Genomic DNA, 25,504 nt, shown 5'->3' with positions numbered 1-25,504 from the left:
AAGGTGGTGATATTATCTAAGAAAAGTGCTAATTAAGAATGGATGGCAGGACACTCAAGGGACAGCTCTAGTGGGGGTGGGGTGGAAAGACAAACAGGGCATTAAAGGTATAGATTTAAAAATAATGGAAATAGGTGGGAAAAGAAAAACCTATATAAATTATTGGAAAAAACAAAAGGGAGGGGGAAGAAACGGAAAGGGGGTGGGGATGGAGGAGGGAGTTCAAGATCTAAAGTTGTTGAATTCACTATTCAGTCCGGAAGGCTGTAAAGTGCCTAGTCGGAAGATGAGGTGCTGTTCCTCGAGTTTGCGTTGGGCTTCACTGGAACAATGCAGCAAGCCAAGGACAGACATGTGGGCAAGAGAGCAGGGTGGAGTGTTAAAATGGCAAGCGACAGGGAGGTTTGGGTCTTTCTTGCGGACAGACTGCAGGTGTTCTGCAAAGCGGTCGTCCAGTTTATGTTTGGTCTCTCCAATGTAGAGGAGACCGCATTGGGAGCAACGAATGCAGTAGACTAAGTTAGGGGAAATGCAAGTGAAATGCTGCTTCACTTGAAAGGAGTATTTGGGCCCTTGGACGGTGAGGAGAGAGCAAGTGAAGGGGCAGGTGTTGCATCCTTTGCATGGGCATGGGGAGGTGCCATAGGTGGGTGTTGAGGAGTAGGGGGTGATGGAGGAGTGGACCAGGGTGTCCCGGAGGGAATGATCCCTATGGAATGCCGCCGGGGGGGGTGAAGGGAAGATGTATTTGGTGGTGGCATCATGCTGGAGTTGGCGGAAATGGCGGAGGATGATCCTTTGAATACGGAGGCTGGTGGAGTGATAAGTGAGGACAAGGGGGACCCTATCATGTTTCTGGGAGGGAGGAGAAGGCGTGAGGGCGGATGTGCGGGAGATGGGCCGGACAACAACCGTGGGTGGAAAACCTCGGTTAAGGAAGAAGGAGGACATGTCAGAGGAACTGTTTTTGAAGGTAGCATCATCAGAACAGATGCGACGGAGGTGAAGGAACTAAGAGAATGGGATGGAGTTCTTACAGGAAGCGGGGTGTGAGGAGCTGTAGTTGAGGTAGCTGTGGGAGCCGGTAGGCTTGTAATGGATATTGGTGGACAGTCTATCACCTGAAATTGAGGCAGAGAGGTCAAGGAAGGGAAGGGAAGTGTCAGAGATGGACCATGTGAAAATGATGGAGGGGTGGAGATTGGAAGCAAAATTAATAAATTTTTCCAGGTCCCGACGAGAGCATGAAGCAGCACCGAAGTAATCATCGAAAGAGTTGTGGGAGGGGACCGGAGTAGGACTGGAACAAGGAAAGTTCCACATACCCCATAAAGAGACAGGCATAGCTGGGGCCCATGCGGGTACCCATAGCCACACCTTTTATTTGGAGGAAGTGAGAGGAGTTAAAGGAGAAATTGTTCAGTGTGAGAACAAGTTCAGCCAGACGGAGGAGAGTAGTGGTGGATGGGGATTGTTCGGGCCTCTGTTCAAGGAAGAAGCTAAGGGCCCTCAGACCATCCTGGTGGGGGATGGAGGTGTAGAGGGATTGGACGTCCATGGTGAAGAGGAAGCGGTTGGGGCCAAGGAACTGGAATTTGTTGATGTGACGTAAGGTGTCAGAGGAACCACGGATGTAGGTGGGAAGGGACTGGACCAGGGGAGAGAGAAGGGAGTCAAGATAACGAGAAATGAATTCCGTGGGGCAGGAACAGGCTGACACGATCGGTCTGCCGGGACAGTCCTGTTTGTGGATTTTGGGTAGGATGTAGAAGCAGGCCGTCCGAGTTTGGGCCACTATCAGGTTGGAAACTGTGGGAGGAAGATCTCCAGAGGAGATGAGGTCAGGGGCAGTCCTGGAAACAATGGCTTGATGTTCAGTGGTGGGGTCATGGTCCAGGGAGAGGTAGGAGGAAGTGTCTGCGATTTGACGCTCAGCATCCGCGAGGTAGAGGTCAGTGTGCCAGACAACAACAGCACCACCCTTGTCATAAACTAAATCACTTTGCTAAGATGTGTAAATCAAAGAAAGTACACACGATTGCAGATGATGACACAGACACTGAAACCAAACATTTCGTTGGTGCAGTCACAACAAATTCCGAAGAACGCGAATTGAAGGTTGATTTAAAATTGCCAACATGATGGTGAATTTCAAGCTTGACACAGGTGCACAAGCAAATGTCATTCCCATAAGCCTGTATCGCAAGATAAGCAAAGAAAAACAATTAACTAAAACAGAAGTGAAGCTGTCTACTTATACAGGTGAAAAAAATGGCTGTAGAAGGTTAGTGCACACTTAAAGTAAACTACAAAAAACAGTCTTAAGCACTTCCATTCATAGTAGTGAAAACTGATGCAAAACCCATTCTTGGAATTAAAGTTTCTGAAAATCTGAAGCTAATCGGGAGAATAATGACTGACATCCTGAACGAGTATAAAGGTGTGTTCCAGGGGATTGGCTGCCTAAAAGGAGAACACGTCATCAAGATTGACGAAACTGTGACACCTAAAATACACCCGCCCAGGAAAATATCAGTAATGCTGAGAGATCGATTGAAAGCAAAGTTGGACAGAATGGAGAAACTTCACATCATCAAGAAAATTGAAGAACCGGCAAAGTGGGTTAATCCAATTGTAATTGTAGAAAAATCAGATGAGAATTTGCGAGTCTGTCTGGATCCCAGAGACCTAAACCAGGCAGTACAAAGAGAGCATTACCAGCTGCCCACAGTACAAGAGATCATGTGTAAGCTAGCTGGTGTTAAATACTATTCAGTCTTGGATGCGAGTTCTGGCTTCTGGTAGATCAAGCTGGATGAACACAGGTCCTATCATAAGTTTTTACGCTTACCTTTTGGTATTAATTCAGCTCTGGAAGCATTCCACAGAACAATGAAGCAGCTGTTTGAAGGGTTACAGGATGTGGAAACCTATAACAACAATGTTCTGGTCTGGGTAGCCTCACGGGAAGAACACGACCACAGGCTGAGGCAGGTGCTGGCCAGAGCTTGAGAAAGGAACCTCAAGTTGAAGAATGAAAAGTGCAAAATAGGACTTCATGAAATCAAATACTTGGGACATGTGCTAACAACTGAAGCCGGACCAAAGTAAAATCAAAGCAGTCATGAATGCCATCCCCAGAATGTAAGAAAGGCTCAGAGAGGTTTTTGAGAATGATGACCTATCTTGGAAAATTCATTCAAAACATGTCAGACCTGACAGCACCTCCCAGAGAACTTCCAGAAATGACATGGAATGGCACTGAAACAAAGTCACCAGGAAGCTTTGACCAGTCTGAAGAGAACACTGACCCAGGCACCAGTGTTAAAGTATTACGATGTCAGTCAGCCAGTCAAGATCTCAGTGAATGCTTCAAAGACTGGCCTGTGAGCTGCCCTCTTGCAAAATGAGGTACCATTGGCATACACTTCAAAGGCAATGACTGAAGCACAGCAGTGGTATGCCCAAATAGGGAAAGAAATGTGAGTAATTGTATTTGGCCTAGAACGCTTCCATCAGTTTGTCTATGGCAAAGACGTGGAGTTGAGTCTGATAGTAAACCTTTGGAAGCCATATTTAAAAAGCCCCTGATCTGTGTACTACTCAGAATCAAAAGATTACCAATGCATCTGCATAAGTACCAGGTCAGAGTTAAATACAAACCAGGCAAGGAAATGTACATCACAGACAGGCTGTCACGTGCATACCTACCCATCATGCAGGAAGACGATAAAGAAATGGAAGCACAGGTTCACAAGCTGACAAAGAACATACCTGTGGCTGCAGCCAAACTGGTTGAGATCAGGGAAGAGAACAAGAACGACGCCACCCTGAGAAAACTGCAGCAGATTGTGCAAACTGGCTGGCCCACACATCGGAGCGGAGCCCCTTCTGCTCTACAAGAGAACTGGAACTTTCATGAGGAATTTCATGTAGCAGAAGGAATACTTTTCAAGGGAAAAAAGATCATAATTCCAGCAGCACTGAGGAAAGAAATGCTGCAGTGCATACATGAAAGTCACCTTGGTATAGAAACATGCAGGAGAAGAGCTTGAGGTGTAATGTATTGGCCTGGAATGGGAATACAAATTAAGTTAAGGTTGAATGCGTGTGCAGTATGCCAAAAGTACAGTAAATTGCAACAAAAGGAACCACTTCAACCACACAGTGTTCCAGAGAGGCCCTGGCAGAAAATTGGAGTGGACTCGATCATTTGACAACAGTGAGTACCTACTAGCAGTAGATTATTACTCAAAGTTTTTTGTGTTTGTGCTGCTGAGAAATGGTAGTAAGATCATCACTGTAATAAATCATTTTAAATCAATTTTTGCTCACCACTGCATACCTGAAGTGCTCCACTCAGATAACGGTCCACAATTCTCAGAGTTTTGTAAATTTGCACAGGACTGGGAGTTTTGCCACGTTACATCAAGTCCCAGATATCCACAATCCAACAGAATGGTGGAGCATACCATGTAGACCTTAAAACACCTGTTGAAGAAGGAAAAGGTGGAATAAGAGACCCCAGCCTGGCTCTGCTGGATTTTAGGAATACTCCATTAGAGGGCATTGGATCATCTCCAGCACAGCTCCTGATAGGGACAAGACTAAGAACTCAGCTTCCAACTGCGCCCCAACAGTTATTTTCACAGCCAGTGAGCTACAGTGTGCAGGATCTGCTCAAACTGAGACAGCAGAAGCAGAAACAGTATTTTGATCGAGGTGTCCGGCCTCTGTGTGACCTGAATACGGGAGGGACAGTGAAGATTCAGCATGAAGGGATCTGGAATCCTGCTGTTGTCACAAGAATCACAGGTCCAAGGTCTTACATAGTGCAGACTCCAAACGGACAACAGTACAGGAGAAACTGGACATTTTTATGGAAAGCAAATGAAATGCAACCCTGCTCTAAGCCAGAAAGCATAGCTGAAGATCGAAAATCAGAATGCATCCGTGAAGCAACAGATAACCAGACAAAGCCTGAGAGTTCTCAGGCTCAAGCCAGGGGGTGATAGTGACACAGAGCTGGGGAAGACTGCTTGTCCTTCAAAATCACCTTTATCACCATTCAGAACATCCAGTGGAAGAATTGTGAAAAAACCACAGAGTTACAGAGGTGAGTAAAAGACAAAATAGACTGATCAAAACAGAGGGAGAAAGAATGGGTAACAGACTGTGTACTTGAGTTGTATAAAAGTTTTTTTTTAAAAAAGGAAATGTCATGATAATAGCTGATTGTGTTTGAGGACTCCAACATTAGATACTATATGGTACACTTCTATATACGGGGTCACCTGACCAGGGGGCTGAGGGTCAGGTAGCACATGGTGGACCCTGTCTTGATAGAGTTCAGACACAGCAGATATGTGTTCATGTTAGTAAAATGTGTCATTAATAATGTTAGCTCAGCTACAATGTTGACGGTCTGCGTGCATCATTAAAAAAGAAACAAGAAACAAGACAAGGCGATGTTACAGAGGTAGAAATAGGCGGTCCTAATGATGGTGTGAATATGATCCTGCAATAATGAGCAGTTTTAATAGACAAGAGCAGGAGCGATATTGTTTTAAATGGTCCAGTCGTACCTGGTGGTGGATGGCTAAACTAAGTGTTCGTCATGTCATCTCAAGTCTGCATTCTTTGGTCTTAAGGGAATAGAAGACCTTACCAGTTGGAACGTCTAGGGTGAGAGAGAATAATCCTTTTATTGAGGACATCAGTGGTGGAGATGAAGGTGCTGTTCAGTAAACCAATAGCTGCAGAAATGTTGTGGCAAATGGAGGGCCAAAGCTAGAGAGTTGGGATTTTGAAAGAGCAGCTGTGAGTGAATTGGGGGATAGTTTTTTTTTCAGGCATGGATACAGAATGAGGTGGGGTAAGGGTGAGGAAAGGGAATGTGGGTGGTGAGTGATACATAGAAGTGATCAGAGATGGCCTTACCTGTAATTAAAATAATGGGAGCAGCAAGACCACGTGAGATGGCAAGGTCAACGGGTTGGTTTACATGGAGGGAGAGATTGAGAGAGGATAAGAAGGCAGCTAACTTAGAGGACAGAGACATGATGAGTTGAGATTAAGGCTGAAATCAATGTGGATGAGACGTCATTCCGCACAGAGACTGAGGGAGGACAGCTGTAAGGATATCTTGATGATAAAATTTTTATTATACTTGGAAGGGCAGAACAGAACAATGAATTTGAAAGCGAGGTTAAAAGGGTGGAACAGGGTGAAATACTGAAAGGAGGAGAAAGTGCCAGAGGAGTAGGGATCAGGCCAAGGGTTGATCAGCTGATAAGTGCCACACCACCACTGCAGTGGTCTTGATGGGGCAAATGATAGAAGATGTGGCTGGGAGGCTTCACCAAGGAGGAAGGTGTCACCACCCCTCAGCCAGGCTTCTGTTAAAGCCATTATAGCAATGCAATCGTCCACAGTAAATTTATGGATGGCAAGGACCTTGTTCATAAGTGAGTGACATTCTGCAGGGAGATGCATAGAGTGGGTGTTGAGAGCTGATACGCTGGCAGAGTCCACAGAGTGAGCAGTCGGAGCAGTGAGTTGGGCAGGAAGAAGATTGGCAAGATTAGCTCACAGTGGGTGTGCGTGGTGGGCAGGTCAACAAGAGTACAGCATGGACAATTAGTGTCACTGCTTATAATGAGCCAGTGCTGAGTGCCTTGAGGAGTCAATTGGAGGATGCCAAAAAAAGACATAGAGAGAAGCTGTAGCCTTATTTACCAGAGCCACTGGTGTACTAGCAACCATGTTTTGCTTGCCAATAAAAGTTAAAATTAGTCCACATCTCTCGAGTGCTTATCTTCCAGATCTCATTAGTGGTTGTATCGAATGATACTCTGGTTAGCAATTCCCTCATTCAAGGTCCTGTTAATGGGTCCTGTTAATGTTCATCTGTTCAATCCTTTGCACATTAATTAATCTCTGTTCTTCAAATTTGATAGATCACTAGCTCAAGCTGGTACAGGCGTATTAATTCACTTACACCTGTCTGCACCAGGATGCATGAAGCCCTTGTATTACACATGAGGATCCCAGAATACACTCAATATTTTAGTTTGTATTGTTATGCCCAATACAGTCATGAAGATATTAGAAAATTATAAAGCTATATTTTAAAAAGTGGACACCAAAAGCTGTTCAAGATGGTTGTAGAATATCACATGACTTGTCAGTATTCAGCTCCAAAAAATCCTGAAACTCAAGAAAATACCTAATTAAAATGTGGACAATCACAGCCACTTGTGAAACCCACACATCCCTTTGTTAAAAATGCACTGTCAACAGAAAGGACTATGACATACCAGTCAACATGTCTTTCTGTTTTACCATGGACAATAGAGACATCAAAACTCAGTGGATGTTAGATGAATATGAAATAGGCTTCATCAACCTTTCATTGTATTTTGATGCCTCCTCATCTCAAACACAGGGTCTGAAAATCAACATGCTTGTGCTTACCATTGACCAGAAACTGAACTGAACTAGTCATATAGTTACTGTGACTACAAGAACAGGTCAGAGGCTAGGAATCCTGTGGTGAATAACTCACTTCCTCACTCCCAAAGCCTATCCACCATCTACAAGGCACAAGTCAGGAGTGGATGGAATGCCCTCCACTTTCCTGGGTGAGTGCAGCTCCATCAACATTCAAAAAGCTCGACACGATCCAGGACAAAGCAGACCACTTGATTGGCATCCCATCTATACACATTCAATCCCTCCACAACTAATGCACAATGGTAGCAGCGTGTACCATCTACAAGATGTACTGCAGGAACTCACCAAGACTCCTCAGACAGCACTTTCCAAACTCATAACCTCTACCATCTAGACGGACAAGGGCACCAGACACATGGGAACACCACCGCCTGGAAGTTCCCCTCCAAGCCGCATACTATCCTGACTTGAAAATATATCACTGTTCCTCCAGTGTCCCTGGGTCAAAATCCTGGAACTCCCTCCCTAACAGCACTTTGGCTATACCTACACCAAGTGGATTGCAGCGGTTCAAGAAGGCTGCTCATCAACACCTTCTCAAGGGTAATCAGGGATAGGCAATAAATGCTAGCCTAGCCAGCAACACCCACATCCCACAAATGAATATATATAAAAAAAAACAACACAGGATGTTTACTGGCCTACCACACCACCGTATTTGTAAAAGGTCTTTGGACTTGTAACAGGTCACATGCGTAAGCCAGCCACTTTTTTACCTGCCTTTAAGAATAACCGGAGAAGCTGTTCTGACAGAATACAGACCATGTGAAAAGCCACTGGCTCAGCTGCAAGACATCTACACAGCTAAGGTAGCATATCTTGAAAGTGGGAGAAGGACTCCCCCAGCAACCTGTTCCAACTTGAAATTTACCTGAGAGCCAAACTCCTGGAAATTCGGCCATAAGAAGCCTTGCAGTTTAGTGAGAATGCTCTGCTTTTACAAGACCTCCAGTCCAGCTAAAACACCAACTCATCTAAGAAACTATAGGCCTACTATGAAGGAGACTGTAATATATATATATATATATTTTTTTTTTTATTATTCGTTCATGGGATGTGGGCATCACTGACTAGGCCAACATTTATTGCCCATCCCTAATTGCTCTTGTTCAGAGGGCACTTAAGGGCCAACCGCATTGCTGTGGGTCTAGAGTCACATATAGGCCAGACCAGGTAAGGATGGCAGATTTCCTTCTGTAAAGGACATTAGTGAACCAGATGGGTTTTTACAACAATCAGCAATGGTTTCATGGTCATCATTTGACTTTTAATTCCAGATTTTTACTGGATTCAAATTTCACCATCTGCTATCACGGGATTTGAACCTGTCACAGCGTTCACCTACACCCTCCACCAGCACAGAGACATACAGCTCAGTGGGACCTAGCTTTAGAGTATCCTCGGGATCACAGTCTGGTGAGCACGTCACACTGTCTGATCTACAGCAGGCGGCGGCAGGGACTTCCCAGGTTTCCAAAACTCGGGGGACTCCTGAAGGCCAGAAATTTGATGAATCTAAGTCAGATGACGAGCCTCTGGACTCAGTTATGTCACAGTTGCTGGAGCTGCAAAGGCAAGCTCAGGAACATCAGGAAGGGATGTCCGCTGCACTCCTCAGATTGCAAGGCACGATGGAGGAGTCTGTCCGCATTCACTCTTAGGCGATAGCACCGGCATTGCAACGTGCTGAGGTCAACACTGGTAGGATGGCGGCCGCCATGGAGATCTTGGTCCAGGGCTTTGCTCTTGCACTGCTGCGCGGGTTTAACTCTATCGCTGATGCCATAGTTGGCCTCCAACAGTGTGTACGTGAGACGGGTGCCGGGCAGCTCAATCTCACTCCAGCTACCCCTGCTCCTCAAGGAGACAGCCAGGGGCCCTTGGGCACCCATAGGGAGGAGGATCAGCAAGTGCACACTCCGGGGTCATCAGCCTGGTGACTCCGAGAGTGCCCGGCCCATCCAACTCCCCTCTTCCTGTGACCTCAGCAGCTCCAGCACCACAGGCCGAGGAAGGTGCCACTGCCGCACAGCAGGACCCCAAAAGCAGGCCGGAGCCCTCCAAGTGTCAGCCCTCCAAGAACGCCCACCAAGGTCATCGCAGACAGGGCATCGCAATCAGAAGGCTGCCTCCACCTCTGCTGTGGATGTCCGGGGAGCGTGAAGACGTAACAGCAAGGTTAGGACAGTTAAGGAGAATTAGTTGCACAGCTTGGGCACGGGTGTTAATCTCTTGTACATACTGTTCACTGTTGTCAATAAACTCCCAAGAATGTCTCCCTGCCTTTGGCTCCTTGTTCTGATGAGCAGTGTTCTTGTCACGCAGATGTGAAACTTTTCTGCACAAGATAAAGGCAGGTGTCTCAGTCCGGGCCTCTTCCCTGTGCTCTGTGTGGCCTTCAGACCACAGTGATGATCTGGCCTCACACTCCCTGGAAACATTACTGATGCCTGCACCTCGACGGTGCTGGTCATGGCTGCCAGAATGTAATGGGCAGGCGTCACAGAGTTCCGTCATTCTCTCTGTGTGCTCTCAGCATCTTTAAGGTGGAGCTGGCCCCCATCTCCTCAGCATCTGTGACCAGTGATGCTGTGCTCGTGAAGGGCTCAGTTGCTGAAGACAGACAAAGGATCATATACTTCTAAAGTTTCATGTATGTGTCTCTATGAATGACCCTGATCACAGAGCACAAGTGAGCTGCCCTTGGCCAGACAGGAGTCAAACATTTGGGTTATGTGAAAATCTATGGAGTGTCCTCACTGCATGTCATCATCATCCTCCTGCAATCGAGTGACTATTAAGGCCCCCACTGTGTCTCCATGACAGGAGCGTTCTCACAGAAGGTATTCGCATTGCCATAAGTCAGACTGGAATCAAACATTCATAGATGCTTTGTGAGGATCTATGGTATCTCCTCACTGCATGTCATCATCATCAACCAATCGGAGGAGACCTCCCGCTCCTGCATCTACTCCTCAGCCAGCTCTCCTCCCCGTTGCAGCACCAGGTTGTAAAGGGTGCAGCAGATGATGACAATGCATGACACCCTCTGTAGACTGTATTGCAGGGCTCCACCAGACTGGCCCAGGCACAGGAAACGCATCTTCAGCATCCCGATGGTCTGCTCCACCAAGTTGCGAGCTACAGCATAAGCCTCATTGTACTGTCGCTCTGCTGCAGTCTGAGGCCGCCGCACCGGTGTCATCAGCCACAGCCTCTGCGGGTAGCCCTTGTACCCAAGGAGCCAACCCTGCAGCTTTTGTGGACCCTGGAAGGCTCCAGGGATCTGTGACTGATGGAGGACATAGGTGTCATGCACACTCCCTGGAAACCATGCACAGACTTGCAGCATGCATTTGTGGTGGTCGCACACCAGCTGCACATTCAGCAAATGGAATCCCTTGTGGTTGATGTTGTCCACCATGTATTGTGATGGAGATCTGAGCACCACGTAAGTGCAGTCAGTCGCACCCTGCTACCTATGGGAAAATTGAGATCTGGGTGAATCTAATCACTCTTGCATCCTAGCTGTCCTGGTCCTCGGCAAAATGCACAAAGTTGTGTGCCCTCGCAAGGATTGCATCCGTGACCTCATGGATGCATTTGTGGGGGGGGGGGCTTGTGAGATCCCACAGAGGTACCTGTGGAGCCCTGAAAGGACCCACTGGCACAGGAATTGAGTGCCGCTGTCACTTTCACAGCCACTGGCAGTGGATGTCCTCCATGCCCCCGTGGCATCAAATCCTGCAGTAGCTGGCAGATGTGAGCAACCATTTCCCTAGACATGCACAGTCTCTGGTAACACTGGTTCTCAGTCATGTGCAGGAATGAAAGTCGGCATCTATAGACCCGGGGTGTCGTTAGGCGCCGGCCAGCTATGGCTCACTGTGGCTCTTGGACGGCGCGTGCAGGAGCCCCAGCTTCCCCTTCTTCCTGAAGTTGCTGCTCCTGCCTCTGTGCAGCCAGGAGCCTCAGTCACTCTCTCCTCTGTCTTCTTCACTCTCTGTAGGCCATCAGGCATACAGCTAGTTCACCAGGCTCCATGATCCTGATGTGCTCCTCCTGCAGGATGAAAGAGAGAGAGAGAGAGACAAATGGTTAGCATGGGTGTACTAAGAATCTGTCCTGGTTAAGTGTGCAGGCCCCTTAATGATTCCCAGAGAATGCTGGCCATCACTTCGATGGCCAGAGATTAGTCTGCTGCATGGATGTCTGAAACCCTACCACTTCCACCCCAGTCCACCTGACTGATTGGCAGCAGCTTTGCCCATTGGACTGCAGGCTGTGCTCTCAGCTCAGGTGCAGGCATTCTCCTAACCCACACTGCAAGGCTTCACTGTTAGCTTGAACCATGGGGGAGGCTGTCCCAAACAGACATTGCAAGGGGCTGTGAGCACCTCCACCAGTGACTGCTCCATGACCAGCTTTAGCGAGGAGATTGTACAACGTGTGCAATCGTCCAACTGTCCTGCCATCCCCTAAAATGCTCATGACTTTGCAGTCTATGCCGGAGTGGGGGGGGCGTGTAGCGGAGTGAAAATCTTTGGAGCACTTGGTAGTACTTTGATGCCTCTGCATTGCTAGAGTGGTAGATAAGCTAGAAGCCCGACTCCCATCATATCAATGTGGCAGTGCCTGAACTGCTTTAGTTGCAGAGGAATGGTCACTTTATACAGGTTTTCCCTAATGCTTGGCCACTTCCCTCAAACACCCTACCCCCCACCCCAAATGCTTGTGCACCATATTCAATGGCAAGCCCTTGCCCCCCACCCCCGTCTCTACATGTCACCTCAAAGGCAGGGCTGTCTTTGCCCACCACCCCCCTACCCCACCGCCCCACACCCCCCACCCCTCCCCACCCATCGCCTCAACGGCAGGGCTGCCCTTAACTCTGACTCCCCAGTGTCCCTGAAGCTTGAAGTCCAATAGGCGACCTTGGTGAGTGCTGCACAATGTTACTGTGTACTCACCTTTGAGTTCCCCTTAAAGTGCAGCCCGCCAAGTGCACGTTGTTTATGTGCTGTTGTGAAACATGTTGGCGTGCTTTCCCGCCAACGTGGACAGATGATCCACCGGGGGGTGCGAGCAATTCCAGTGGGCTGGCCTGATAATGATATGCTAACGTATTATGATGAGGTTCCTGACGGCAGGAAACACGGCCCCCCATTGGCAGGCTGAGTGGATGACTATGAACTGGTTCCGTGCCGTCGTGAAACCGATTGTGCCATATTGTCTGCTCATGGCACCAATCACGCCCGATGCCAGTGGGCATGGAAAATTCTGCCCCATGAGTCACCTGACCAGTCACACTCCTATACCAATGAAGGAAGTTATTTTTGATTCTTTTTAGAGCTGGGATAGCAACTTTAAAAAAACTGCCAGCAGATCATTAAACAAGTTCAAATAATGCCAGAAACTGTGAATAAGGGATAAGAATGGTGCCTGTGCCATGTCTGAGAATGGAGAGCTGCAGGGGCTAATGGAGTTGACCTCGAGTCGATCCTCCAATATATCAACCTCTCTGCCCTCAATTTCCCAAGACTCTACAATCAGCCTTCATTACTTCTTAACTAACAGTTCTGCTTATCACCTCTGACTCAGGAGTGTATGAAATGAGAACCTAGTCAGTACTGACCATCCTATCTGGGAACAACATTGCAACTGAAATAGGACACAAGCCTAGTGTAATTCAGGTCTTAATAGCATTATTTACCCTTCTCACAATATGATGCAGTGATTACCTTGGCTGTTTACCTTCCTGGATGCAGAGCCTCTGGATTAGAAGATTATCTTCTTCTACTCCCTAGCTCAGTTCCCTCTCTCTTGCCTGGAATTATGGATATGGTTTACAGATTTATTTTGTATCGGTGGATATTGATGGAGCTTGTATCGACTAAGGCCGTGACCAGTGGTGAAGTTATCAAAGATAACAGTATCGTCATACTTAATACACCTTTTCATAACCCACCCTCTCCTATCTGATAATCGCTTCTGATTTATAAACTGCAGATGGTGTAAGCATGCACCCCTTGCTGCCCCCCCCCCCCACCAAATGGCCTCCTAAACACTTATTAAAACTCTATTTCCTTTTATGAAATGCTTCGTATAGCAGTTGACCTAATTCATTTAAAATAAAATAAAAAATGAACTTACAATACTAAAGGCTTTTTAGAATCTACTAGTTATATTCGTTAGTTAGGATCTCACCAAACATCCTCACTCTTTCACTAGCCTATTACACTTCGATCTTCTGTTTAATGAACAAAACCATTCCATACAGGTTGTATTCAAAAGCTAATTCCTTTAACAGACTGCAACTTTACAATCAATGAACTGTACCAAGTAAGCTCTGATGCCGGTTCTAAACTGCAAATTAAAGCAGATGCACTTGAACTATGTTGGCACAGATTCTTTGCCACAGTTAGAGCAGTATGGGGGCTTCTTGTCTTATGAACTTTTCTCAATTGCAATAATTCAAAGGATGCCAAGAAAGCAATTATCCTAATAGCGTTCTCAGAAAAAGCCAAGAGCTGGACATCTTTATCACAGAGAAGAATTTGCTGCTGTAATTTACATCTTGACAGAACTCTATTATGCTGGGTCAAACATAAAACAGCATTTTGTCTCAGGAATGCAACTTAAAAGGACCATTATTTTAGAAAGGACTTTTAGTTTCAATTAAAAATGATATATAAATATTGTTTTTTTTAATGCAGCAACGATGTAAGGAAGGAATGAGAAACAAACATGTGACAGAATGATTCCTCAGTTCACCCTTCACCAGTTTTAAGGATGTTAACTCTTGGCTCGAATTTCCTGAATGTAACGTCTTCTGAAAGTTGATTGATTGCAAAGCTAATCTTGCCAGAGTGAATTCACTCTGCAATTTCCTGAGAACCCAAAAACTGTGGTAAAACAAATAGGAAGAGCAGACAACATATGCTGCACATCTACTTTAAGACCTAAGCATACAAGGTTCTGAAGGAGCTTGACAGGATACCCACTGACAGGTTGTTTCACCAGGCTGGGCAATCTAGAACACAGGGGTACTGTCTCAAGATAAGGGGGTCGATCAGTTAGGACTGAGATGAGGAGAAATTGCTTCATTCAGAGGGTTGAGAGTTGTCAGAATTATCTATCCCAGAGGGCTGTGGATGCTTCATTGTTGAATTTATTTAAGGCTGGGATAGACAGATTTTTGGTCTATCAGAGGAGCAGGGGGAAAATGGAGTTGAGGCAGAAGATCAGCCATGATCATATTGAATGGCAGAGCAGGCTTGTGAGGCTGCATGGTCTACTCCTACTCCTATTCTTATAAGTCCCTCACTCTTATTAATGTTATTAAAATTAGAGTTTGAAGTCATCAAACCATCATCTACACCCACTAAACACAGCAGGTTCGGATGCAACAAAATACTGTGCAGGTCTGAGTACTGACACTGCAGGTACTTTAAAGGATGGCTCAGAGGCAGGATCTATACAAGGTGAGAGAAGCCAAGATAAGTGGCCTTCACCAGCACACTGTGGCAGCAGTGTGTACCGTCTACAAGATGCACTTCAGCAACTCGCCAAGGCTTCTTCAACAGCACCTTACAAACCCGTAACCTGATTTGGAAGCATATCACAGTTCCTTCATTGTCGCTGAATCAAAATCCCGGAGCTCCCTTCCTAACAGCACTACGTGTGTACCTACACCACATGGACCACAATGGTTCAAGAAGGCATCTCACCACCACCTTCTCAAGGGCAACTAGGAATGGGCAATAAGAGTGACCTTGACAGCAACATTCCCATTGAATGAATGAATGAACAAAAGGCCAACGAGAATTCCTGTGTGCCATGTAAAAGAATGGAGGATTCTGGCACCAACTTAGCATGTGGCATTGTGCTGAGCTTGGAGCCCATGTTTTTCAGCATGAAAGTGGTGGCCACCTTCATTGGCATACATGCAGACCAATCATGATGAACATGTGATGAATGATAGCTCAGCTGTAACTGCAGCACAAAGAGAAGTCACACAGCTCAGGCTAAAGTCAGGCATGGTCAATTAGCTACAATGAAAGCTCAAACTGCCTTCATACAAGCTCAGATTGCTTCCATGCAAGCTCAGGCTGTTGCCACAATGATTGTGGATATCGGTGTTCAAGGGGGTTTAGAGTGGCACAGCAATTCAGCAATCTGCCTTGCAACGGGTTGCTAGGATTGCTGAGGCACTGCACCAGGGAGGTTGCAGTGGCTCCATGAAGCACAAACCTGCTCTCCTCTTTCCAGATGACAGCATTCGTGCTCCTATAATAAAAACAGAAAGTTCTGGAAAATCTCAGCAGATCAGGCAGCATTTGTGGAGAGAGTAACAGAGTTAACGTTTCAGATCTGTGACCTCCCCTCAAACTTTCATCCTCCCACCATTGCCATCCTGTCAGTGCCCTGCTGCAGCCTCTCAGCCAACCAGCCCAGACTGCTGCCACCCATGGCGAGGTGGTACACTCTGAAACCAGACTTGTTAGGGCCAGATCTGCCTGAGACCATCCTGCAAAGCCATCTACAATCTCCCCCATTGAAAGTCAGCAGCCTTCCATCAACCATGATGCAGCCACTGGGGTAAACTGTATAGGACCACGGGGACAGGCAAAGGTACATGAAAGACAGGCATTAAGGGAATGCACAGGGATGTTTATATGACATGTTTGATTTATAAATTTGGACTGGAATGTTTATTTTGTGGGCGTTTTTATTTTTGTATTGGATCCAAGTGGATGTTGTGATGGTCAGTTGCAGAGGGAAGGTCAGGTGTGGGACTTTTGGTGAATGGGGAGTTGGGGTTGCTTCCAATGGTGGCATTGTTGGATGAGTCAATCCTCGATAGCCTGGCCTGAAAGGGGTGCTGTCTCCCTTCCTCCTCGGATGCTTCAGTTGTGGGACATCTCTGAGTTGACATGTGGCACCCACAAAGTGTGTGCAATTAATGGCATTGCATGCCACAGGGAAAGTAGCAATCCTCACAAAGCCAAATGCTCACTCTACCACTTCTCTCTGACAAGAGAAAATGAATTGTATACAGCTCTTTTGGGTTACATAGCCTCAGTGATCTCCCTTATTCAATAGTGGGTGGCAAATTGGGTGATGTGCAAATGTCACCTGTTCAGGCCTGGAATAACAATGCTATCCTCACCTGACTCTGAGGCAGCAGTTTTCAGTGAGGACATCCTAAGTAAAGTGGAGACATCTGATAGACTGTTCTTCACTGTGGCTGAGATCTCAGAATTGTTTCCTGAACATCCTGGGCAGCTATGCCCTCCTGCTGAGAGCCCTTCCCCCATTCCCGCACCCCCCTCCCTCTTCCAGCAGCTTGTTCTGCTCTGTGTCACCTCTGCTCATTCTCGCTGTCATGCTGTAATCCAAAGGGAATGCATATCACTGCACCCATGTTTGGAAGCAAGTAGTTTGTGCAGAATTCTTGAAGTTAGGACAGGTATTTAAGCAGGTGCCACACTGCTCCTTGTAGATTCAGAAACCTCAAGCTGTAGTGTGTTATAATTCTAGCCTTCATTTGGGGCTATTGTGGATCAGGCATACCTCTGGTTAACTTCCATCAACCTCAGGTAGAGAGATTCAGAACTCAACAACACATAACTGGGTCTGCTGAGTCTGATCAGTCTCCAAATGAAGGAAAAATGCCAGCCAGGATTATTACCTTTTCTTTAATATTTGTTCATGGGTTGTTGGGCCTCACAGGCTAAGCCAGCATTTATTGCCCATCCCTAATTGCCCTTGAGGGCTGAGTGGCTTACTAGGCCATTTAAGAGTCAACCACATTGTTGTGGCTCTAGAGTCACAAGTAGGCCAGACCAGCAGATATATGGCAATTGACAATGATTTCATGGTCATCATCGGACTTTTAATTCAAGACTTTCTTTTTGTACTGAATTCAAATTTCACCATCTGCCATGGTAGGATTTCGAACATGGGTCCTCAGAGCATTACCCTGGGTCTCTGGATTACTAGTCCAGTGACAATACAACCATGTCACCACCTCCCAGCCCCTAACCTGCTCGGATATTGTCTGTAAGCTATGATTCTGTGAGTATGACTATGTCAGGCTGTTGCTTGATTAGTCTGTGGGACAGCTCTCCCAATTTTGGCACAAACCCCCAGGTGTTAGCAAGGAGGACTTTGCAGGGTTAACAGGGATGAGTGTGTCATTGTCATTTCTGGTGCCGAGGTCGATATCAGGTGGTTCATCTGGTTTCATTCCTTTTAGATTTTGTGGTGGTTTGAAACAATTGAATGGCTTGCTAGGGCATTTCAGGGGACATTTAACAGTCAGCCACATTGCTGAGGGCAAGTCCTGGTAGCCTTTTATTTTTAATTAGTTTTTAGCCAGATTGCAATTTTCCTGGGTATTATCAGGGTCTGAGTGAAACTCCTCAGTAAATATTCCCCCACCAAAAGGGAATAGGAGTTGAGTTCTTTGAATTATTGATACAGGATCATAACTTACGGACAATGTCCCAGGCACCACCATCACAATCCTTGTCAGACCGACAGGACAGACCCACCAGAGGTGGCGGCACAGTGGCTTACAGTCAAGAGGGAGTTGCCCTGAGAGTTCTCAACTTTGACTCAGATGAATCAGCGCTCCTCCATGCTGAACACCAATTAGAGGAAGCACTGAGCGTGGCATGGGCACAGAATGTACTCTGGGTTGGGGAACTTCAATATCGATCACCAAGAGTGGCTCAGTAGCACGACTATAGAACGAGCTATAGCTGCTAGACCGAGTCTGCAGCAGGTGGTGAGGGAACCAACAAGGGGGTAAAGCCTACTTGATTTCATCGTCACCAATCTACCTATCGCAGGTGTTTCTTTCCATGACAGTATTGGCAGATGTGACCAGCGCACAGTATTTTTGAAGATGAAGTCCCGTCTTCACATTGAGGACACACTCCATCGTGTTATATGTCACTACCACCATGCTAAATGGGATAGATTTCGAATAGATTTAACAACTCAAAACTGAGCATCCATGAGGCGCTGTTGGCCATCAGCAGCAGCAGAATTGTACTAGAACACAATCTGTAACCTCATGGCCTAGCATATCCCTATTACCATCAAGCCAGGAGCAACACCAGGCATGTCGAAAAATGAGATGGCAACTCGGTGAAACTATAACACAGGACTACTTGCATGCCAGCAGCAGAAGCAACATGTGATAGACAGAACTAAATGATCCCAGAATAAATGGATCGGATCTAAGTCCTGTAGTCCTACCATACCCAATTGTGAATGGTGGTGGACAATTAAACAACTTACTGGAGGAGGAGGCTCCATAGCTATCTCCATCCTCAATGATGGGGAGTCCAGCATATCAGTGCAAAAGATAAGGCTAAAGCATTTACAACAATCTTCAGCCAGAAGTGCCAAGTGGATGATCCATCTCGGCCTCCTCCGGAGGTCCCCAGCATCACAGATGCCAGTCTTCAGCCAATCTGATTTGCTCCATGGGGTATCAAGAAGCGGCTGAAGGCATTGGATACAGAAAAGGCTATGGGCCTTGACAACATTCCGGCAATAGTACTGAAGACTTGTGCTCCAGAACTAGCTGCACCCCTAGCCAAGCTGTTTCAGTACAGCTACAACCCTGGTATTTACCTAGCAATGTGGACAACTGCCCAAATATGTCCTGTCCACGAAAAGCAGGACAAATCCAACCCGGCCGATTATTGCCCCATCAGTCTACTCTCAATCATCAGCAAAGTGATGGAAGGGGTCATCAACAGTGCTATCAAGCTGCACTTACTCAGCAATAACCTGCTCACTGACGCTCAGTTCAGGTTCCGTCAGAGCCACTCAGCTCCTGACCTTATTACAGCCTTAGTCAAAACATGGACAAAAAAGCTAAACTCAAGAGTTGAGGTGAAAGTGACTGCCCTTGACATCAAAGCAGCATTTTACCAAGTGTGGCACCAAGGAGCCCTGGCAAAACTGGAGTCAATGGGAATAAGGGGGAAATCTCCCCACTGGTTGGAGTCATACCTAGCACAAAGGAAGATGGTTGTGGTTTTTGGAGGTTAATCATCTCAGCCCCAGGGTAGTGTCCTAGGGCCAACCATCTTCAGCTGCTCCATCAATGACCTTCCCTCCATCATATGGTGAAAAGTGGGGTTGTTCGCTGATGATTGCCCAATATTCAGCACCATTCGCAACTCCTCAGATACTGAAGCAGTCCATGTCCAAATGCAGCAAGACCTGGACAATATCCAGGCTTGGGCTGATAAGTGGCAAGTAACATTTGCGCCACACAAGTGCCAGGCAATGACCATCGCCATGAGAGAGAATCCAACCATCTCCCTTGACATTCAATGACATTACAATTGCTGAATTCCCCGCTATCAATATCCTGGAGGTTACCATTGACCAAAAACTGAACTGAACCAACCATACAGATACTGTCACTACAAGAGCAGGTCAGAGGCTGGGAATTATGTGTGTAGTATCTCATCTGACTCCCCCAAGCCTGTTCAACATCTACAAGGCACAAATCAGGAGTGTGATGGAATACCAGCCATTGGCCTGGTCGACTACAATTCCAACAACACTCAAGAAGCTTGACACCATCCAGGACAAAGCAGCCTGCTTGATTGGCACCCCCATCCACCACCTTCAGCATCCACTCCCTCCATCATCAACACACAGTAACAGCAGTGTGTAGCACCTCCAAGATGCACTGCAGCAACTCACTAAGGCTCCTTCGACAGCACCTTCCAAACCCATGACCTCTACCACTGAGAAGGACAAGGGTAGCAGATGCATAGGAACACCACCTGCAAGTTCCCCTCCAAGCCATGCATCACCCTGACTTGGAAACATATCACTGTTTCTTCACTGTCACTGGGTCAAAATCCTGGAACTCCCTCCCTAGCAGCACTGTGGGTGTACGTACACCACAGGGACTGCAGTGGTTCAAGGAGGCAGCTCACCACCCAGATTCTCAAGGGCAATTAGGGATGGGCAATAAAATTGCTGGCCTAGCCAGCGAGGCCCATGTCCCATGAAAGAAAAAATAGTCTGAGAGACAATTTAAATTTTAAAACACACAGAAGTTTATTAGAATAAGCAAGCATGCAATTCAATGTTTATAAGAAAAGCATAAATTGCAACACTTGATAAATCCAGAAAAAAGAAAGCAGGTTCTTATTTCTAATCGGCAATCTGATGTCTAAATTTGTAAGTGTTACAGGGATGTTATTTTCAAAAGGAAATGATATCCATCAAATTTTAAAATAAGATTACCTTAATTGCCAAGTATGTGAGACTTGTTAGGTTCAAAACAAATCTAATTCTAAACGATTTAGGTTCAGCTGCTTATAGTAACTTTTGGGGGTTGTACATCATTCCTTTTTGATTTCTCATATTTAGTGCAAGGTCAACTCCATTTCATGAAGGTATCTGTTCATTTCTATGAAATGTTGTTTTGACCTGTTCTTGGAAAGTTGGATCTTAGGTAACAATTATTCTGGTTAATTTTTACTTAGTCAAAGTATAGCTTCAAGTGAAATAGCAAAGCTTGTTGCCTTATATTATTCTATCAGCTTGTGGTTTTATTCATTGGGGTTTGCATTGTATTACATGCTAGTGTAATAGAGAGAGCCATAGAATACCGTTTTTTAGGTGTGTGTGTTTTCTTATCAGCGAACTCACATTGTTCTGAAGAGAATCAAACATATTGTGTAAGTAAGCTAGTTCTAACTCCTGTTAAAAATATGATTCTCTAAGTTTTACAGAAAGGTAACTTTTTAAACCTAATGATTTGTTATTATTACTACATCGTTTGACCCTTATTCTTTCACAAAGCAAATCTGGAAACCACAAAATGTTTCCACCATTGCAGCAGCAGCCAATTGATATCATTCAGCAACTGGAAATGGCTGATGATCCCTTTAAATAGCACTGGTACTGGAGTTCTGGCTGCTGCTGAACATGAATTCAGCTGGTCAGGAAGGGCATTAGCTGGAGGACTGATCTCCGAACTGGCAGTGCTAGAGTCAGTTCAGAGCTACAAGTTAAGGCTTTCACCAAAATGGTGTTTGATGCAGCAAAACAAGAAGTATGCACATCCTGTTGACACCATTTTGGATGCAAAACTTAGTGTAGAGATCAGGTTTTAAGGAGCCAAATTTCACGGCTCCTGTATGTATAACTAACAAAGCAAAGAAACAAAAGCACTTGGGATTGCTATTAGATACTATATGCAGCAGAAGTCCAAGTTCTAAAGAACAGCATCATTTAGTCTGTTTACGTGCACTTTGCCATGAAATGATAGATAGAAACAATACAAGAGGATTGGAGTATTGAAAAATGTTATGAGTTTGACAAGTCACATGTTTGTAAATGTGTAACATTAAGTGATTCCATTCCAGAAGATAAAATGACATGCTGAAAATAATAATTCCAAGAGCACAAAATCATACTTCAAGCTCGTGAGCTGTGTGACAATGATATAATTCATTGCTCTTCTTAATAAAGCACTGATTATCATATAAAATATAATAGCCTGGAGTTTACACCTATTCAGTCTTCCCATCAGAAGTAAGGCAGGGTGCTCACTGTAGTTTGAACCACAGTGACCCCATTCTATTTTCCTGAGATGGTGCTAATTTCATATTCATGATGAAGTGAGAGCAGGAGCTGTACTCATAAATAACTGACCACCCCACAGAGAGGCAGGGAAGTGCAGTGCTGCTGCAGGAGAGTTCTGGAAATCCTAAAAGCAAACATACTGAATGACAGCAGGAGTACAGCTTTTGTTTGACAGTAGTGGTCCAACATTTATCAATGCATTTATGATGGATTGGTCTTAGAGATGGAGGAAAGGTTTGTGCAGCTGTTATGGAGGCAGGAGCTAAGGATCACTATGTAACCTCCATCACCCACATGCATCCATGGAGTGTGGGAATAAGTTTCATGATCGAATGGGGATTACACAAACACACACACACAACCATATGGGAGGGGTCCAGCTTCATCTTCTGCCTAAAATAGGCGCGAAGTTCCAGAGTCGCCCTTCCAGAGATGATGTCAAATGGCCTGAACCATTTTTAAGTTCAGATATTATTTGACTCTAGCAGCGGAGTTGGAAGCTTGGAATGGATGCCACACTGCAGCTTGTTGGTATCCAAGGAGGCAGGGAAGTCATCCAGCTTCTACGTAAAGCCAGTGGGCAGGTTAGGTTAAGGGTGGCGACGGAAATCCCACAGAACGGTAAGCACGGCTGGCAATGGGCCACAGTTCTTTTTCCAAAGACCAGAGAAATACTTCTGCTCCTCTCAGCCTCATTAATTTAAGAGAAAATTAAAGGGTTGGGTCCCTGGAGTCTTCAAGTCTCACTCCAGAGACTGGAGCACAAAATCCAGACTGACACTCCAAGGCAGTAGAGGGAGTGCTGCACGGTTGTAGGTGCCATCTTTTAGAAGTCAGCCTCTCAAGTATATGTAAAAGATCCTATGGCAGCATTGTGAAGAAAAGCAGGAGGGTTATCCCTGATGTCCAGGCCAATATTTATCCGTCAACACCATCTGGTCATTTTCACTTTGCCTTTTGCAGGAGCCTACTGTGTGCAAATTGGCATCTGTCTTTCCTACGTTACAACAGTTACCACAATTCAAAATATACTTCAGTGGCAGTAAAGTGTTTTGGGATGTGCAGAGGTCACAAAAGGCATAATGCAAATGCAATTCTTTTGTTCTTTCTTTTGTGCAGTAGCCTTTAATGCCATTGGTTGGCCTCTTACTGCTGACTAAGTGGGTGGAGATTGTACTCTGTGTGTTCCATCCTTTTATACAACAAAAGGCAACCCAGGACCCTGCACTGTAATAGGGCCCTAATTAAGAGATTTTCTCCTCTCAGCCTACATTGTCTAGCCCCGTGCTGCTCCCAATTTTCCTCCCTGGCCTTCAGTGCTAGCTGATCACTGGAAATTTAAGTAATTTTTGGCTCTGTTTCAGCATTGACTCTGACAAGGCACCTGCACAGTTACTTAAGTTTGAAAGCCTGTGTGAGCCATTTCTAAAACTTAAAAAATACATTCCAAGCGTCAGCATTTTGTACTCAAGGTCAATGTTTTGGGAGTCCGTGGTCAGCTGATCAGCAGTTGTAAAACCAATGTGAACGATGCCCATAGTCCCCTCAGTGTTGTCACTCTCTCTCGCTCTCTCCTGCTCCCCTGTGGCTACCTTAGCCTCTGTGTGTCCATTCCCCAGCTGCTAAAGAACTGAACTGGAGCCCATCTTTTTTTTATATAACAACCAGCATTGATCCCGGCTTTTGTCTATTGTAAGTGGGAGTTCTTGAAAGAACAGGTGCTCCTACTTACAGTATATAGCATCTGGATCAGTGCTATTTGGAGCAGAAGCAGCAATGTCCAGCCATTTTCCTGCTATGCCTGCTGTTGTCCTGCATCTTGCCCTCCCCCCACCGCTCTTTGGCTCTGCTTTCCCCATCTTGTATCACCAATGGCTTATTTCTTTCCTCCCATTCACATTCTACACCTGGGGACCTGTTCTGCTCCCCTTGTACTGGCTGCTGTAATTCCCATTGGTGAGTTCAACTCCCTGACTAGAAGCTATCCCTGGACCCATCCTCTATCTTCACTTATGCCTCAGTACCAACTACCTCACTTGATGCTCACTACCACCTCAGCATTCTCCAATCCATTACACACAATGGGAGAAAACTTGGTGAATTTTCAGGCACAGGTATTGCAACGTGCAATTCCCTTGTACCTGGTTCCTTTGAGGCAGGCAGCATAAAACCTTCATGCTGCCTCTTCATCTAAATGATTTTCAGCCTGCAGCCCTGTGTGATCACTCTACCGACTGGCTGCATGCTCAACAGGGGGCCCAGGAACCTGTGTGGATAATGTGATGCATACCTAGCCTGGACCCCTTAAAGACAACCAGACAGTCAGAACCTCTTAAAGGGGAGCTACACTCATGTAACAGGAGTTGCTGCAACTGTCTCTGAATGCATGACTGGAAGGAAAAACATAGCAAATGGCAAGAGAGATGTAGCCCATGTTTTCAGATATGGCTTTGGAGGCAATAATGATGGAGATGGAAGATGCCATGTTCCCAAAGGGAGCCCTCAAGACACACCCTGTGAAAAGAATGGAGCAGCTAACCACAAAGGTCAATTCCCATAGTCTGAGCCCAAGAGCCTACATACAGTGCCAGTAAAAGTTCAATGACCTCACATGGGTGGTTATGGTCGTTAAATGCAACTTCAAATGATATCTCCTACCCAGCACTCTACCAACATGTCACACTGCTCATTAGCAATCAGGATTCACATCTAACATCCACACACTCCACCTCACTCTTACATATATACCAGTGCTGCCAGCCTCACACCTACCTCTTCCATATATCTCCAATGGTTCTGCTATGACAGGTGCATTCCCGAACACATCACAACATACAGACGTTTTCCCTCTCTCTTGTAGGACAAGGATGAACATAGCCACTGAGAGTAGGAGTGAGTCGGCGGGGGACAGGCATACCAATATCACCTGAGCCCTCTGAAGGAGATGGTGCTCAGCATCATGAAGCCAACTGTGACTGAAGCCATTATATCCAATACTGCTGAAAAAAATTAGGATGACAGTATGTTACTGAGAGTGCACCTTCACAAATCCTACCTCGTCGCTGTCCTGCTATTTGAGATGAAGTACAAGCTACAGATAATATTACCATGGACTTCTTGCTTTCCACCCACTACACTTCCCTCATCCCAACCCTCCCATTCTGCATTTATGCTTTCAGATAACAGTCTCCTCTGTGATACAGTCTTGAAGATACATTACCAATGGACATACCGGCTAACAGGAAAGGATTAATGTATTATATTTTATGTGGCTTTAGACAAGTGGTTAAAGTGAATTAAAATTTGGTTCCAGCTAACTGTATGTTTTTAAAAGGGCTTTTAAACTTTT

The sequence above is a fragment of the Cetorhinus maximus genome, chromosome 8 (assembly GCF_964194155.1).
Source record: "Cetorhinus maximus chromosome 8, sCetMax3.hap1.1, whole genome shotgun sequence".
Taxonomy (NCBI): Eukaryota; Metazoa; Chordata; class Chondrichthyes; order Lamniformes; family Cetorhinidae; genus Cetorhinus; species Cetorhinus maximus.
Note: the sequence above shows the minus strand (reverse complement) of the source record.